Genomic DNA, 19,439 nt, shown 5'->3' on the forward strand with positions numbered 1-19,439 from the left:
ACCAGGCTCTATCCACTAGGCCATGCTGCTTTTTTGTGTCACGTTCTTATCTGCCAAGTAAGGTTGGGACTTTCAGGTGGCTTGTCAGGGCTTGATTTTGAAATGCTTGATTTCCCTCAGGTCAAATCACTCCCTCATACACAAATCCAAATCCCTTTTTTTCTTCTTTTTGATCAGCTCTGTCTTCCGGACTGACCACGTAGCTTGGTCCTACATGGCCAGTCACCTTACAGAGGCAACCAAAGATTTTCACTGACAACACAGAACTAAAAATGGGCATCAAGCTTTGCCAAGAGGACAGCAGATTGTTCAAAAATACACTCCTGGAAGTAAACATTCAACTAAGCCAAGAAAGTCGGCGTACATTTTAGGAGACGGACAAGGAAGGACGGCTGCAAGATACGAATCAAGCTCTGAGGTGAGGGTATTGACCAACCTTTTTTTTAATGACTCCCAGGACTGTGCTCTATCTACTAGGACAATGCTGTTTTTTCATTGTAAGGCTTGGCCTGCCTCAGAAATCTCAACCAGAGGCCCCAACCTGCTTCTCGAAAGTTTCGTTCATTCAGTCGTATTTATTGAGCGCTTTCTGTGAGCAGAGCACTGTACTAAGCGCAGTGTGACAGTAGACACATTCCCTGCCCACAGTAAGCTTACACATCTACAGTCTTTAAAATTAACTTGAAAATGGCAAGCAAGATCTCCTTCAGCAAAAGCCTAGGATGCAACTTTGGCAGTGAAGTTCTTAAAGGCAAAAAACATGTGGCTAGGGCAGGGATCGTGTCTGCATTGCATTATACTCCCTCAAGCTCTTAATAAAGTGCTGTGTATGCAGGAAGTGCTCAATAAATACCATTGATTGATTGATTGCTAGTTATACTATCCCTAGCTCGTGGAACAGTGCCTAGCATTTACTAGGTGTTGCATACTGATTGATTGATTAACTGATAAAGCAAATTTGGAGGTTGAATGAAGGCTGGATCCGGGATAAAGGAGAGTTTTGTGGCCACTGAGAAGCAGAGCAGCCTATTGGAAAGAGCACAGGCCTGAGAGTCGGAGCACTTGGGTTCTTATCATGGCTCTGCCACTTGCCTGCTGTGTGACCTTTGGACAAGTCACTTAATTGCTCTCTAGCTCAGGTTCCTCACTTGTAAATAGGGACAAAATACTTGTTCTCCCTCCTATTTAAAACTGCGTGCCTCACAAAGGACAGGGACTGTATCTCACTTCATTAGCTTGGATCTGCTCTGGCTTTTAGTGCAGTGCTTGACACACAATAAGCGCTTAAGGGATGTTATTATCAATATTATTATTATCAATAGTAATAATAAAAAATACTTTCCTGCTGTGCGATCTTGGGCAAGTCACTCCACTTCTCTGTGCCTCAGTTATCTCATGTATAAAATGGGGTTGAGACTGTAAGCCCCAGGTGTGACAGGGACTGGTTCCAACCCAATTGGCTTGTATCCCCCCCAGTGCTCAGTTCAGTGCCTGGCACATAGGAAGCACTTAACAAATATCACAATAATAATAATAATAATAATGATAACAAGTGAAATGGTGGTAACTCAAGCAGAATGGGAAGAATACCTTTGAACTACAACTATTTAGCACAGCTGTGGAATACTTGGAAATAAGAAAAAAAACTCTTGGCCATTAACAGTCAGCGGGGGAGGAATGGTTCCTTTTGAGTAAAGGTGTCAAATTATCTGTCAGACAGAAAGGCAGAGCCTCCAGTCCTTAGATAATAATAATAATAATAATAATAATAATAATAATAATGGCATTTGTCAAGCGCTTACTATGTGCAGAGCACTGTTCTAAGCACTGGGGGGGAGATACAAGGTGATCAGGTTGTCCCACGTGGGGCTCACAGTCGTAATCCCCATTTTACAGATGAGGTCACTGAGGCTCAGAGAAGTGAAGTGACTTGCCCAGGGTCACACAGCAGACATGTGGCGGAGTTGGGATTTGAAGATAACAGCTGCTGCACAAGTCAAAGGACAGTTTTCAAAGGTATCCAGGAGGAAAGGATTGCTTAGATTGAATTGTCCTTTCCAGTTCACCTATACGTGTGGAGTTACACGATTCTGTGCCTCCCTTTGGATGAAGGTCACATGGAAAAATGTTGCCAATGTTGCCAATTTGTACTTCCCAAGCGCTTAGTACAGTGCTCTGCACATAGTAAGCGCTCAATAAATACGATTGATGATGATGATGATGAAAAAGCCCTGAAATTACAGTTCTTTCCGCGACTTTTCTCAAATCTTGTTGCAGTCAGCAAAGAGTTGCACGGCCATCTGGTGGCCCATCCTTTTACTGCCTAGAGTTCAGCCTTCCTTTTCCAGCCTGTAGTCGACCCTCTGAAAGTGGCAACATTTGTGTTATCACAGGAAACGTGTGTGGGAGGCTCAGAAATTGGGCCCTCGCTGGTGAGCCTGAAAACCAAACAAAAAACAAAACTTCCCCAGATCTCTTCCTTCCTTCAAGGCCCTGCTGAGAGCCCACCTCCTCCAGGAGGCCTTCCCAGACTGAGCCCCTTCCCTCCTCTCCCCCTCGTCCCCCTCTCCATCCCCCCATCTTACCTCCTTCCCTTCCCCACAGCACCTGTATATATGGTTGTACATATTTATTACTCTATTTATTTATTTATTTTACTTGTACATTTCTATCCTATTTATTTTATTTTGTTGGTATGTTTGGTTCTGTTCTCTGTCTCCCCCTTTTAGACTGTGAGCCCACTGTTGGGTAGGGACTGTCTCTATGTGTTGCCAATTTGTACTTCCCAAGCGCTTAGTACAGTGCTCTGCACATAGTAAGCGCTCAATAAATACGATTGATTGATTGATTGATTGATCTGGAACTGGCACATTCCAGGCAAGGCGAGGAGCGGCGTGGTCTAAGTGGAAAGAATACGGGCCTAGGAGTCGGAGAATCTGGGGTTCTAATCCAGACTCTGCCACTTTTCCGCTGTGTGATCTGGGGCAAGTCACTTAACTCAGTTTCCTCATCTGTAAAATGGGGTTTAAACACCTCTTCTCCCGTCTACCTAGACTGTGATACCCTGTGGGACTATGTCTGACCTGATTAGACTGTGAGCCCACTGTTGGGTAGGGACTGTCTCTATATGTTGCCAACTTGCCCTTCCCAAGCGCTTAGTACAGGGCTCTGCACACAGTAAGCGCTCAATAAATACGATTGATGATGATTAGCTTGTAACTATCCCAGCTTGTAACTGGCTACAGGGCTTGACACATAGTAAACACTTAACGGATTTCACAGTTATTATTCCCAGGTTGTCTTAAACCTCTAAGATGCCAGGGAATCCCCCTGCATCCACTGTCCTTGGAAATCTCTCCCAGTGGTCTGCCTTAGGTAGCCAAACGTCCCATGTGTTTGACTTTTATTTCATTGCCTTATTTCATTTTCCAAGAAGGGACTTTCTGGAGATATCTCACCATTGCCCTGAATTGGCATGATACAAGCCCCTCCTCTCCAAGTGGGTCTTGTGCACTGACAAGATCAAGTCAGATGAAGTAGGTTGTCATGGTTTTGATTACACGCCCAGTGGGGACAGTGTAGTGTACTAAACGCATGGGAAGTACAAAACCAAAGTGACAGGTTCCCTGCCCACAAGGAACTTCCATTCCAGGTCAATATTCTCGAAATTGCAATGCGACAACCCCATCCCAGTCATTTTAAAAGATGGGTTGGAAGGAGCGTGTGAGGCTTACAGCACACTCAGGTGCCAGGGTAAATGGGAGCGGGCCCAGGGATGGGTGGAGGCAGGATTCTGAGAAGCAGAACGGGTCTGGGAGTGAGGAGACCTGGTTGTAATCGCAAATCATCATCATCATCATCAATCGTATTTATTGAGCGCTTACTATGTGCAAAGCACTGTACTAAGCGCTTAATCCCATTATGTGCCAGACACTGTACTAAACACTAGTGTAGATACAAGCTAAACAGGTTAGACACGGTCCCTGTCCCACATGGAGCTCACAGTCCTCAAGACCGTACTACAGTGCTCTGACCACATTAAGCGCTCAATAAATATGATTGAATGAATCCCCATTTTACAGATGCGGGAAGCGAGGCCCAGAGAAATGAAGTGACTTGCCCAGGGTCACACAGCAGACAAGTGGAGGAGCCAGGATTAGAACCCAGGTCCTTCTGACTCCCAAGCCCTTGCTCTGTCCACTAGATCATGCTGTTTCTCTAAATGTGACTGTCCATTCCCATCCCACCTTGTCCCTTACTCCCCTTCCCCTTTCTCCCATAATAATAATTATGGTATTTGTTAAGCTCTTACTAGGTGCAGGCACTGTTCTAAACAGAAGGGTAGATATAAGCTAATCAGGTTGGACACAGTCCCTGTCCCACAAGGGGCTCACAGTCTCAATCCCCATTTAATAGATGAGGTAACTGAGGCACAGAGAAGTAAAGTGGCTTGCCCATGGCCACACAGCAGACATATGGCAGAACCAAATCTTCACCCTTGTCATCGGGAGGGAGCGTGTCTGCTAATTCTGTTGTATTGTGCTCTCCCAAGCATTTAGTACAGTGCTCTGCACAGAGTAAGTGCTCAATAAATACCATTGATTAATTAATTGACTGTCCGTTGCTAATGGAAAGAGAAGGACAAGACTAACCCGGGCAAAAGGTTATCCATCCAGGCCAAGGGAAGCAATGATTAACTCCTCTTTTACCTTAAGAATGTGGGTATCTTGAGTGTTTGCATACCAGAAGATCTCCTGCCCTTCAGAGCACATAAAGTTTGCCTTTTCAGACCCCGGGACTCAGCAGAAAAACTGCCAGATCTTCTACATTCCTTCCCATTCCCACTGGCCTCTTGCTGGGTGAGCGGGAGGGTTTCAACAACAGATTTCCCTCACTCTCCTTGTGATTTTGGTTCTTGGGAACCCAGGGGATGGCAAAACTGGAGTGGGTTGTGCTTCTGGTGAACTTGGCAAGTTCTTAGTCCAGTGGATGGCGTTCAGTATGTACTCACCGGGTGCCCTTGATTGATGGATTGATTGATTGATTTAGATGGGAAACCCTACAGGTCCTGAGCGAGAGCGAAGCCGATGTAAAATGACAGGTGTGTAGCCAGAGAAAACTGTGGTTACTCAACCAGAACACTGTGAGAATCCAAAAAGTACATAGCGTACTACAGCATATTAAGCAAGGATGCTCAAAACAAAGGTTGAAGGAACTGTCTTGTTAGACAAAGGCTGCATTTCATCAAAAGTACTGAGGCGGTAGTTTCTGTCTCACTTTCTCCTGCCCTTTCCCTTTTTTTAGTGTCATTTGTTAAGCGCATGCTATGTTCCAGGCACTGTCTGAAGCGCGGGAGTAGATAGAAGCTAGTCAGTTTGGCTGCAGTCCTTGTCTCACATGGGGCTCCCAGTTTTAATCCCATTTTACAGATGAGTTAATTGAGGAATGGAGAAGGTAAGTGAAGAGTTGTGGATTTCCGACAGTGAGAAGCAGCAGGGCCTGGTGGAAAGAGCTTGGGCCTAGGACGCAGAGCACCTGGGTTCTAATCGCAGCTCTGCCACTTGTCTGCCGTGTCACCTTGGGTAAGTCACTTCACCTTTCTGTGCCTCAGTTTCCTCAACTGTAAAATGGGGATTCAGTGCCTGTTTGACCTTCTACTTATGCTGTGAGCCCCATGTGGGACAGGGACTGTGACCGACCTCATTAACTCGTACCTACCCCAGCGCTTAGTACAGTACTTGGCATAGAGTAAAGGCTTAACAAATGCCATCATTATTATTAATGCACTCCGGATAGAATACAGGCCTGGCAGTCAGAAGGACCTGGGTTCTAATCCCAGCTCCGCCACTTGTCTGCTGGGTGACCGTGGGCAAGTCACTTCACTTCTCTGTGCCTCAGTTCCCTCATCTGTAAAATGGGGATTAAGGACTGTGAGCCCCATGTGAGACCCAATTACCTTGTATCTATCCCCACGCTTAGTACAATGACTGACACATAGTACGTATTTAACAAATAACACAATTATTATTATTTCCATTACAATGGCCAGCACAAGATTATGCTGAGGTCGGAAAATCAGGGAGGCTTTCCCAGGATCCGCCTTTTGACTAAAGAATTCCCACTTCTGACTCATATGTCTTCCTGCAGCAGCAACATTATTAGAAAGATCCAAGATGCAAGTCTAGAAGATGAATAGTTGATGAGAAGCAGTGTGGCTTAGTGGAAAGAGCATGGGCTTGGGAGTCAGAGGTCGTGGGTTTGAATTCCGGCTCCGCCACTTGTCAGTTGTGTGACCTTGGGCAAGTCGCTTAACTTCTCTGTGCTTCATTTACCTCATCTGGAAAATGGGGACTAAGACCGTGAGCCCCACGTGGGATAACCTGATAACCTTGTAACTACCCCAGTGCTTAGAACAGTGCCTGGCACACAGTAAGCGCTTAACAAATACCATTATTATTATTATTATTATTATTATTACAAATAACGGCCTGTCACCCGATAGGAAGCTAACAAATGCATCTGAGGCGGGGCAGGTTCTCTTGGTGATCTGGGCGGCCTCTGTATTTGGACTGCCGGGGACCAACAGCTGAGGAGACGACTGCTTGAGTCCGCAGAGAACCAGAGAAGCAACGTGGTTCAGTGGAAAGAGTCCGGGCTTACGAGTCAGAGGTCGTGGGTTCTAATCCCGGCTCCGCCACTTGTCAGCTGTGTGACTTTGGGCAAATCACTTCACTTCTCTGTGCCTCCGTGACCTCATCTGTAAAATGGGGATGAAGGCTGTGAGCCCCAGATGGGACAACCTGATGACCTCGTATCTCCCCCAGCGCTTAGAACAGTGTTTCGCACATCGTAAGTGCTTAAAAAACCCCATCATTATTATTATTAACCAGCACCTCAGACTTCCCTGGGGGCAAAGGAAGAGGGTTGGGTGCCCCAACGTGTCTCCCCCCCGCCACTTTCCAGCCACCCATCTTGTATTAGACTCATCCTGATGCTAGCCAAGGTCCCAAGGCTGCCCGACACTGTCTGGGCTGCGCTCCTTGGGGCCGGGCTGAGACGCCCTGGAAGAGGTTCTGTCAGCATGTCGCGGAGGCTTCCCTCCCCCATCCCATGGCTAAAACAGCTGCTCTGTTGGAGAGCGGAGCGGAGGGAAGAGGAAGTTGGCACCGGGCACCGTCCCCTCTGCCAGCGACTCGCCTTTAAGGCAGCCTCCGATTGTTTCCAAGAGAGACGGAGAGCCGAGTGGGTGGAGGGGGCTTTGGTTCTCCCCTTCCTGCTTCCGAAGGAGCCTTTGGGTAGGACAGGACCTGAGGCCAGGCAGTTGGAGATAGGCAGGGATTGAGGTTAAAGTCTGCTGGGGGAGAGGAAGGAGAGTCGCCTTAGGTCAAACAGGAAAGCCTCTGTAGACTTAAATGGGGTTAGGGAGAGAGAGAGGAAGAAGAGTGGATTTCTTCCTCTTGAAGAGAGTGGCCACTGGGAAGCAACCTGGCCTAATGGATAGAGCACAGGCCTCGGAGACCCACTAGATTGTGTGCTCTTTGTGGAGAGATATGGTGTCTACCAATTCTATTTTACCCTCCCAGTGCTCTGCACATAGTGAGTGCTCAGTAAACGCCGTTGATTGATTGATTGAGCCAGAAATCTAGGTTCTAATCCCAGCCCCACCACTTTCCCACTGCGTGACTTTGGGCAGGGCATCTGTCTTATCTGGGCCTCAGGTAACTCCTTTATTAAAATGGGGATTCAATACCTGTCATCCCCCCTACTTGAGCTGTGATCTCCGTGAGGGACAGGGACTGTGTCTGATCTGGTTATAGAGTACCTATCTTAGCACTCAGTACAGTGCTTGGCACATAGTAAGCCTGGAATGCCCTCCCTCTGCCCATCCGCCAAGCTAGCTCTCTTCCTCCCTTCAAGGCCCTACTGAGAGCTCACCTCCTCCAGGAGGCCTTCCCAGACTGAGCCCCTTCCTTCCTCTCCCCCTCATCCTCCTCTCCATCCCCCCATCTTACCTCCTTCCCTTCCCCACAGCACCTGTATATATGTATATATGTTTGTACATATTTATTACTCTATTTATTTATTTTACTTGTACACATCTATTCTACTTATTTTATTTTGTTAGTATGTTTGGTTTTGTTCTCTGTCTCCCCCTTTTAGACTGTGAGCCCACTGTTGGGTAGGGACTGTCTCTATATGTTGCCAACTTGTACTTCCCAAGCGCTTAGTACAGTGCTCTGCACACAGTAAGCGCTCAATAAATACGATTGATTGATTGATTAATAAATATTTATATAATAATAATAATAATGATCTGTTTTTCAGCTAGCCTGTCCTCTGTACAGCACAGATATGGCACAAAGAACATTTATTTTTTTCTGTATTAAACACGTACTATGTGCCAGGCAACGAACTAAGCACTGTGGGTAGATACAAGCTAATCAGATTGGACACAGTCTCTGTCTCACATGGGGCTCAGACTTTTAATTCCCATTTTACAGATGAGGTCACTGAGGCCCAGAGAAGTGAAGTGACTTCCCTAAGGTCCCATAGAAAAGACACATGGCAGAGCTGGGATTAGAACCCTGTTCCTGCTGACTCTCAGGCTCGGTTTCTATCCGCTAGGCCACCCGTAGTGTCCAGTATTTCAATTTTCAGCACCAAGCCTCCTTCCAACTCAGCTTCTATCACCAAGTTCCCACAGCTTGGCAGAGGTGCATTTGTTTAGAGGAGTCTCGAAAGGCCCTGGTGCAGGTCCGGGGGGGTCGGGGGTTCCCCAGAGAAGTGTTCAAGATTCACAGAAACTCAGAGTGCCTGTGCCAAATGGTGTGTTTAACATCATTGTATTGCACTGTATCCCGAAGTAACCCATGTGATTGCTTATAGTAAGCGCTTAACGAATGCCATTATTATTATTATAATATCAGGCACATCACCCCGTCCTGTATTTGTGCACTGTGCTGGAACCCCAACCACCCATGCACTGTACTAGGACATCAATAATAATAATAACGATGATGATGATAATAATAATGGCACTTGTTAAGCACATACTATGTGCCACACACTATTCTAGGTGCGGGGTAGATACAAGCAAATCAGGTTGGATACAGTCCCTGTCCCACATGGAGTTCGCACTCTTTATCCCCATTTTACAGATGAGGGAACTGAAGCCTAGAGAAGTGAAGTGAGTTGCCCAAGGTCACACAGCAGACAAGTTGCTGAGCAGGAATTAGAACCCAGGTCCTTTTGATTCCCAGGCCCGGGCTGTATCTACTAAGCCATTACTGTGTCCTATGTTTCATATTAACAAACTGTTCTTGGCTGAGGTGGGCTTCAGATCTATTCTACTTATTTTATTTTGTTAATATGTTTGGTTTTGTTCTCTGTCTCCCCCTTCTAGACTGTGAGCCCACTGTTGGGTAGGGACTGTCTCTATATGTTGCCAACTTGTACTTCCCAAGCGCTTAGTACAGTGCTCTGCACACAGTAAGCACTCAATAAATACGATTGATTGATTGATTGATTGATTGATTGATTCAGAGGGCTGCTAGTGTTAAAAAGTGCCTGTCAGGGATGGGGAGGTCAGGAGGGCAAGCCAAGACCCACAGAAAAAGGGGAGGGAGGTTTCTGCCCTCTTTGCTGCATCTTGGGTTGTGTTCTAGTGCCATTAGGAGCTCTGGAGGAAAAAGTTAGGATCAAGGATAATTGGTAAGCCCACGTCTCTCCCTGCCCGAGGAGAAGAACAGACCCACATAAACTCACGGAGTCTTCCCTTTGGGGATTCACTCAGGCATTTATTCTCCTGAATGTGTCAACCACTCAATAAATATCATTGGTCGACTGGAAGGAGACTCAGTTTCCTCAGCACATTGTGATAATTGTAGTATTAGATAATCGCTTACTATGTGCCAGGCACTGTAGTAAGCTCTGGGGTTGGACACAGTCCCTGTCTCACACAGGGCTCACAATCATAATCCTCATTTTACAGATGAAGTAACTGAGGCATAGAGAAGTGAAATGACTTGCCCAAGGTCACACAACAACTCAGCTGTCAGACAGGGATTAAGACTGTGAGCCGCATGTGGGACATGGACTGTGTCCAACCTGATTAAATTGTAACCCAGTGCTTAGTCCAATGCCTGGCAAAAAGATAGGGCTTAATAAATGCCATTTAAAAAACAGGACTTAATAAATGCCATCATTATTATTGTTGTTGTTAATAATTATGCTTATGATGATGATGAGGATGATGAGAGGCTGTCCCTCTCAAGGCCTGACTATCCTGGCACTGAAGCAAATTTGAACCAGGTGAATGTGTCTGCTCCTTCTTCCTTAAAGGAAGGGGGGCTGCACGGGGGTCCCTACCTGTGCCACACATGGTAAGAATTAGGCACATCTAAGGATGGGTAAAATAATAATAAAATAATGATGGCATTTATTAAGCGCTTACTATGTGCAAATAGTAATAATAATAATAATAATGTTGGTATTTGTTAAGCGCTTACTATATTAATAATAATAATAATGGCATTTATTAAGCACTTACTATGTGCAAAGCACTGTTCGAAGCGCTGGGGAGGTTACAAGGTGATCAGGTTGTCCCACGGGGGGCTCACAGTCTTAATCCCCATTTTACAGATGAGGGAACTGAGGCACAGAGAAGTTAAGCGACTTGCCCAGAGTCACACAGCTGACAACTGGTGGAGCCGGGATTTGAACCTCTGACTCCAAAGCCCGAGCTCTTTCCACTGAGCCACGCTGATTCACGCCCATGTTGGAATTCCTTTTTATAACTGCCTCAGGTCCGGGTGTATTTTGCAGGTCTCCAAACAGCCGAGTAAGCAGCTTTATTGCCTCTTATCAGATTCTCAGACCTTCATTGTCTGTGCACAGGGAGGGATGCGGTTTGAAGGCCATCTAGGATGACAAAACTTACCCAGGACTACACATATCTCAAAGCTCTATCACAGTGGGCATCCAAGAAGTGCTGTACAACGGATGAACGAGTGCTTAGTTCAGTGCTCTGCACAAGTAAGTGCTCAATAAAGAATAGTTGATTGACTTAATCCATAGCTGAAATGTCTTAATTTCCAGTTTTTAAAGGGTGAAATCTTTTAAAGTTCTTCTGATTATTATTGTTATTTTTGTTATCATTATTATTATTGTATCTGTGTCATTTAAGAGCTTAGTATGTGCCAGTCCCAGCAGGTGCTTAACAAATATCATTATTACTATTATTATTGTTGTTTAGTTGGAGGACAAAATGAGGGGAGAGGAGACATTCATGTTGGGTAGGGACTGTCTCTATATGTTGCCAATTTGTACTTCCCAAGCGCTTAGTACAGTGCTCTGCACATAGTAAGCGCTCAATTAATACGATTGATGATGATTCATCAGGGTAGACCCCTGGGGAAGTCTGAGCTTTCAGGACGACGCTGAAGATGGGAAGAACTGTGTATCACCTATGCACTTGAACCCAGACCCCCTCAGCCCAACCCCTACTTGCAATTTATTTGAATGTCAGTCTCACCTCCTAGATTATAATCAGTCGTATTCACTACGTTATTTATTTATTTATCAAAATATTTATTTATTTATTTATTTTACTTGTACATATCTATTCTATTTATTTTATTTTATTAGTATGTTTCGTTTTGTTCTCTGTCTCCCCCTTTTAGACTGTGAGCCCACTGTTGGGTAGGGACTGTCTCTATATGTTGCCAACTTGTACTTCCCAAGCGCTTAGTACAGTGCTCTGCACATAGTAAGCGCTCAATAAATATGATTGATGATGATGATGATTACGTGCTCACTGTGTGCAGAGCACTGTACTTAGGAGATGACAATGTAATAGAGTCGGTATACGTGTTCCCCGCCCACGAGAAGCTTACCATCTGAGCTCCTTCAGGACAGGGATCATTTGTTTTACTTTCCCAAGCCCTTCATACAGTCCTCTTCCCAGTGTAAGCATTCAATAAATATCCTCGACTCACTGATTCGTTGTTCTGGCAGATATGAAGCGCAAAGGGATTCCAGGAAAAATCATTATTGTTAGACTAATCAGTTGACCACCATTGATGATTTCATATTGCCCAGAGAAGGAACCCCATGGAAATTCTTGAAATCCTATTGCTTACTTGGATTTGTACCCTTTATTCGCCCCGCCCTCAGCCCCAAAGCGCTTCATCATCATCAATCGTATTTGTTGAGCGCTTATGGTGTGCAGAGCACTGTACTAAGCGCTTGGGAAGTACAAGTTGGCAACATATAGAGACAGTCCCTACCCAACAGTGGGCTCACAGTCTAAAAAGCACTTATGTTTATATCTGTAATTAATTTATATTAATGTCTGTCTCCTCTTCTAGACCATAAGCTCATTGTGGGCAGGGAACGAATCCAACAATTCTGTTATACCATACTCTCCCAAGCGCTTAGTACAGTGCTCTACACACGGTAAGTGCTTAATTATTACTACTGATCGATTGATTGACTGACTTAAAGAATTCCTTGGGTGGGGGAGAGTTTTCAGTATAAGGGCCTGTTCTCCCTCCTACTTAGACTGTGAGCCTCTTGCAGGACAGGAACTTTGTCTGACTTAATAAATGTGTGCCTACCCCAGCGCTTAGGACAGTGTTTGATACATGGTAAGCGCTTAACAAATACAATAAAGATAGAAGAAGTGAGCTTGGCTCTTAACTTGTGAGTTACTGTGCTCCCAAAATGGAGTACCGTGAGAAAAGGAGTACTAGGATTCAACTCAAAACTCAAAACCCAAGCGTAATTGGACTTAGTCATTAGGCTGGATGGAGATCTGTAGCTTCATTTAGCACTGGCAATATGATTAGTCAAACCAACTAGCATCATTTCCATAACAAACCCTGGTTTCAAGATCTTTGAAATCAGCCTCAAAAACTTGCTCCTGGCTGAAACTTCATTATGCAGCCCGTGTAAACTGTAGTCTCAGGACAACGGAGGTATTCCCTTTGAATTTTGTTATTCCACTTAATTATATTCACCTGGCTAATAACGCTGTCTAAAGAAGAATATAAATACACCCAGTCCTCCGATAACCTGCAGAACCTCATGTGAAGGGATCCTTGCGGTGTAAAACCCACTCGGAGTCTGAGGCCACACACGGTTTATTCCATCACACGGGTGCTGTATCCAGGCAGCCGTGTGTTGTTTGGAAGACCTTTCCTTAATTCTTACCGAAATGCAGAGCAGAAACAGTTCTTCCACAACACTGACTGCCTTGTGTGGAAGCCCAACATTTTGTGATTTCAGTAAGGAATTTTTTAATGGTATTTGTTAAGCGCTTACTGTGTGCCAAGCACCGTACTAAGCACTGGGGTCTTGTCTTCTGCTGTCGAGCCGTCCCCGACCCATAGCGACTCAATGGACGCATCTCTCCCAAAAAGCCCCGCTATCTGCAATAGTTCTGGTAGTGTATCCGTAGAGTTTTCTTGGGAAAATTACGGACGTGGTTCACCACTGCCTTCTTTTGTACAGCAAACTTGAGTCTTCACCCTCGAGTCTCTCCCATGCCGCTGCTGCCCAGCACAGGTGAGTTTTGACTTGTACCAGATTGCCTGCCACTCGCTAGCCACTGGCCAATCAATCAATCGTATTTAATCAATCGTATTTATTGAGCGCTTACTATGTGCCAAGCTAGGAGTGGAATGGGTATGCCTCTGCTTGACTCTCCCTCCCGTAGCCGAGACTGGTAGAGTATTGGAAACTCTCCAGATGCCATCCTGAGAGGGGAAGGACTAGGGTAGATACGAGCTAATTAGGTCGGACACAGTCCCTGTACCATGTGGGGCTCACAGTCTTAATCTCCATTTCACAGATGAGGTAACTGAGGCCCAGGGAAGTGAAGTGATTTGCCCTAGGTCATATAGCAGACAAGTGGTAGAGTCGGGATTAGAACCTATGACCTCCTGACTCCCAAACCCCTGCTCTATCCACTACACCAAGCTGCTTCTTGAACATAAGTGCCTGACCCTTCTCCAAGACCCCGCGGCTGATGGAGGGTGGACGGCACAGTGGTTCACACGTGTAGCGTCCCTGGGCACTTCTGAGATTTGTCGTTCCCGGGGTCCCGTTTTGGAGTTCATGAGCTTGGGGAGGCATCAGGCATGTGAAACAATGTCATGCCACCGCAACCGCCATTCCTGCCAAATGTCCCCTTGTCTATTATTATTGTTATTGTTATTTTAGAGTTGCTTCTCCAGTGCTTACTTTGTGCCAAACACTAATAATATTAATAATGATAACGAATATTATTATTAATAATAATAATGATATTTGTTAAGCACTTTCTATGTGCAAGGCACTCTACTAAGCGCTGGGGGAGATACAGATTAATCAGGTTGGACACAGTGCACGTCCCACATGGGGCTCACAGTGTAATCCCCATTGTGCAGATGAGTAAAAGGAGAGTCAGAGAAGTGAAGCGACTTGCCCAAGGTCACACAGCAGAAAATTGGTAGAGCCGGGTTAGAACCCAGGGCCTCTGTCTCCCAGTCTCACGCTCTTCACTAGATCTGTATATATGTATATATGGTTGTACATATTTATTACTCTATTTATTTATTTATTTATTTATCTTACTTGTACATTTCTATCCTATTTATTTTATTTTGTTGGTATGTTTGGTTCTGTTCTCTGTCTCCCCCTTTTAGACTGTGAGCCCACTGTTGGGTAGGGACTGTCTCTATGTGTTGCCAATTTGTACTTCCCAAGCGCTTAGTACAGTGCTCTGCACATAGTAAGCGCTCAATAAATACGATTGATTGAATGATTGATTGATTGATCTTGCTGCTTCCCAGCTCTGTCCCATCTGATGAGGTAATGGTGTGCATCTAGCTTTAATTCTATTTGTTCTGACGACTTTGACACCCATTTGTGTGTTTTGTTTTGTTGTCTGTCTCCCCCTCCTAGACTGCGAGCCTGTTGTTGGGCAGGGACCGTCTCTATATGTTGCTGACTTGTACTTCCCAAGCGCTTGGTACAGTGCTCTGCACACAGTAAGCGCTCAATAAATACGATTGAATGAATGAATGAGGGTTGACGTGAGGGAAATGAAGGTGGGGATTGAAACCGGCACCCCCAGCTCTGACTGAGGTCAGCCTGTCTTCCCCAGGTCGGGGTCCGGAGATTCGCCCAGGCCTGAGGAGCCCAAGCAAACCTCTAGCTGGGCGGCCTCTCAACCATCTGTCCTACGGCTCTGCAGTCCCATACATAGTAAGATCCACGTGGGCAGGGATCGTGTCCACCAACTCTAGTGTACTGTGAGAAGCAGCATAGCCTAGTGAACAGAGCATGTGCGTGGGAGTCAGAAGGTCGTGGGTTCTTGTCTGCTGTGTGATCATGGGTAAGTCACTTCACTTCCCTGGGCATCAGTTCCCTCATCTGTAAAATGGGGATTGAGACTGGGAGCCCCACGTGGGACAGGGACTGTATCCAACCTGATTCTCTTGTATCCATCCCAGTGCTTAGCACAGTGCCTGGCACATAGTGAGCACTTAAAAAATGCCACATTATTACGCTCCTTGTGGCAGGGATCACGTCTGTCAACTTCTGTTGTACTGTACTTTCCCAAGTGCTCAGCACAGTGCTCTGCACTCAGTAGACTGTCAGCTCTTTGTGGACAGGAATTGTCTACCAACTCTATTGGGACTGTATCCAACCTGTATCCATCCCAGTGCTTAGTACAGTGCCTGGCACATCCTGAGCACTTAAAAAATACCACATTATTAAGCTCCTTGTGGCAGGGATCACGTCTGTCAACTCTGTTGTACTGTACTTTCCCAAGTGCTCAGCGCAGTGCTCTGCACTCAGCAGACTGTCAGCTCCTTGTGGACAGGAATTGTGTCCACCAACTCTATTGGGACTGTATCCAACCTGTATCCATCCCAGTGCTTAGTACAGTGCCTGGCACATAGTGAGCACTTAAAAAATACCACGTTATTACGCTCCTTGTGGCAGGGATCACGTCTGTCAACTCTGTTGTACTGTACTTTCCCAAGTACTCAGCACAGTGCTCTGCACTCCGTAGACTGTCAGCTCCTTGTGGACAGGAATTATGTCCACCAACTCTATTGGGACTGTATCCAACCTGTATCCATCCCAGTGCTTAGTACAGTGCCTGGCACATAGTGAGCACTTAAAAAATACCACAGTTATTATTATTATGAGTATTATTAAGCTCCTTGTGGCAGGGATCACGTCTGTCAACTCTGTTGTACTGTACTTTCCCAAGTGCTCAGCGCAGTGCTCTGCACTCCGTAGACTGTCAGCTCCTTGTGGACAGGAATTGTGCCAACTCTCTTGTGTCTACCAACTCCTTTTAGACTGTGAGCCCACTGTTGGGTAGGGACTGTCTCTATATGTTGCCAACTTGTACTTCCCAAGCGCTTAGTACAGTGCCCTGCACACAGTAAGCGCTCAATAAATATGATTGATTGATTGATTGTACTGTACTTTTCCTTTTCTAAGCTATAAACTCATTGTGGGCAGGGAGTGTGTCTGCTAACTCCGTTATATAGTGCTCTCCCAAGCGCTTAGTACAGTGCTCTGCACTTAGTATACTCCAATAAATACCACTGATTGACTGATTGATCCCCACGTGTTTAGTACAGTGCTCTACACAGAGTTGGCTGTAAAGTCCTTGTAGGCAGGGATCACGTCGCCAACTTCATTTCATTATACTTTCTCAAGTGCTCAGTACAGTGCTCTGGGCCCAGTAAATGCTCCAGAAATATCACTGATCGATTAATCGATGATTGATTCAGGGATTGTTTGCAACTTCCCGCAGGGGTGAGGTATAAACCCCTGAAGTTGGGGGACAGAGCAGAGGCAGGTGGGGATTTGGTGGCTGCGACGATGGGCTGCCCGACACTCATCTTCTCTTCTGTCAGTCAATCATATTTATTAAGCACTTACCGGGTGCAGAGCACTGTACTAAACACTTGGGAGAGTCCAGCAGAACAATAAACAGACACATGTCCTCTAATCTAGACTGTAAGCTCCTTGTGGCCAGGGAATGCTGTTTATTGTTCTGTAGTCCTCTCCCAAGCGCTTAATACAGTGCTCTGCACAAGGTGAGCACCCAATAAATGCGATTGACTGACTGAATAATCTGAATCTGTTTTCCTGGGAAGCAGCGTGGCTCAGTGGAAAGAGCCTGGGCTTTGGAGTCAGAGGTCATGGATTTGAATCCCATGTCTGCTGTGTGATCTTGGGCAAGTCACTTAACTTCTCTGAGCCTCAGTTCCCTCATCTGTAAAATGGGGATTAAGATTGTGAGCCCCACGTGGGACAACCTGATCACCTTGTATCCCCCCCCCCCCAGCACTTAGAACAGTGCTTTGCACATAGTAAGTGATTAACAAGTGCCATCATTATTATTAATATTATTATCACACAGGCAGGGTGGTTCAGGCCTCCAAAATAGTGAAATAGCAGGAGCCGCTCAGTACATACAGTAAGCTCTCAATAAGTACGATCGACTGACTGACTAATCTGTTTTCCCGTGAGGTCTGTGGATCACACAGGCAGGGCGATTTAGGCCTCCTGTTAATAAACCTCTAAAATAGCAAAACAGCAGTAGCGGAGCCGCAGCGGCAGCAGCGGAGGTACCACAACGACTGTGTTGTTTAATTTCAAATTACATAAACTATTCATCCAGACCTGCCAGGGAAACGAGAAGCTCCCGAGGGAAGCCACTGGACTTGTCGGGGCGAAGCCGCCGGAGGGAAATCATTCGACATCTGAAGAGGGAAAACAGGGCTCTTCCCAGCCTGTCTGTAGTCAGGTTTACCCTAAAACCGTCTCTGCCGAAGGGAGTCTAGATGCTCTCATGGGCGGGTTTTTACAGGGCCCGATCTGAACGTTACAAGACTTCAGTATATCCCAGGACCCTGAATTACATAACCGCGGTATTTGTTAAGTGCTTACTATGCGCCAGGCACTGTGCTGACGCTGGGTTGACAGTCTTAATTTCCATTATACAGATGAAGTAACTGAGGCCCAGAGAAGTGAAGTGACTTTCCCAAGGTCACACAGCAGACAAGTGGCAGAGCTGGGATTGGAACCCAGGTCCTTCCGACGACCAGGCCTATGTTCTATCCACTCGTTCACACTGCTTAGGGGGAAAAAAAAAGTCTCAGGCCTGAATCCAGACTGATGAGAAATGGGTTCTGGGAGAGGAATGAACTTCAGAAATCTGAGCCCTCTCTCAAATAATAATAATAATAATAATAATGATGGCATTTGTTAAGCGCTTACTATGTGCAAAGCACTGTTCTAAGCGCTGGGGGGGGATACAAGGTGATCAGGTTGCCCCTCGTGGGGATCACAATCAGTCCCCATTTTACAGATGAGGTAACTGAGGCTCAGAGAAGTTAAGTGACTTGTCCAAGGTCACACAGCCGTCATGTGGTGGAGTTGGGATTCGAACCCATGACCTCTGACTCCAAAGCCCGTGCTCTTTTTTCACTGAGCCACGCATGTTCTATCCACTAGTTCACACTGCTTAGGGGAAAAAAAAAAGTCTCAGGCCTGAATCCAGACTGATGAGAAATGGGTTCTGGGAGAGGAATGAACTTCAAAAATCTGAGCCCTCTCTCAGATGGACAATAGTTTACACCAATTAATCAATCAGTCATATTAATGAGCAACTACTATGGGTAGGGCACTGTACTAAAATCAATCAATCAATCAATCAATCGTATTTATTGAGCACTTACTATGTGCAGAGCACTGTACTAAGCGCTTGGGAAGTACAAATTGGCAACATATAGAGACAGTCCCTACCCAACAGTGGGCTCACAGTCTAAAAGGGGGAGACAGAGAACAAAACCAAACATACTAACAAAATAAAATAAATAGAATCGATATGTACAAGTAAAATAAATAAATAAATAAATAGAGTAATAAGTAATAAAAGATTGGGAGAGTGTAAGTGAGCCAGAATTAACCAGAATAAGACCCTAATTCTGCCAAGAAAGTCACCCTGACCTTCACCCTCTCATTCATTCATTCATTCAATCTTATTTATTGAGCACTTACTGTGTTCAGAGCACTGTACTAAGTGCTTGGAAAGTACAATTCAGCAATAAAGAGAGACACTCCCTGCCCATAACGGGCTTACAGTCTAGAGAGGGGGTGGCAGACATCAAAACAAGTAAACAAATGAATAAATAGAATTATACATATATATATATATACATACATAAGTGCTTTGGGGTGTAGGGGGGGTAGGAAGAGCTGAGGGAGCAAGTCTAAATAGGAGGGAGAACAGGCCTTAAAGTCCCATTTTACAGATGAGGAAATGGAGGCGCAAAGAAGTAAAGTGACTTTCCCAAGTTCACCCAGTGGGTAAGTGGTGGAGCTGGGATTAGAATCCAGGTCCTCTGACACCCAGTCACAGA

General features: G+C 45.6%; 1 long non-coding RNA gene across 1 annotated transcript; it reads left to right on the top strand.

Annotated features, from left to right (window-relative positions):
• The first annotated feature begins 185 nt into the window (after positions 1-185).
• On the top strand, positions 186-12,407 carry LOC119942813. Its single transcript, XR_005455401.1, has 3 exons — positions 186-418; positions 10,897-11,034; positions 12,369-12,407. It is a non-coding gene; the product is annotated as an uncharacterized LOC119942813 (long non-coding RNA).
• Positions 12,408-19,439: the final 7,032 nt, after the last annotated feature.

This window comes from Tachyglossus aculeatus, chromosome 21, assembly GCF_015852505.1.
Source record: "Tachyglossus aculeatus isolate mTacAcu1 chromosome 21, mTacAcu1.pri, whole genome shotgun sequence".
Lineage (NCBI taxonomy): Eukaryota > Metazoa > Chordata > Mammalia > Monotremata > Tachyglossidae > Tachyglossus > Tachyglossus aculeatus.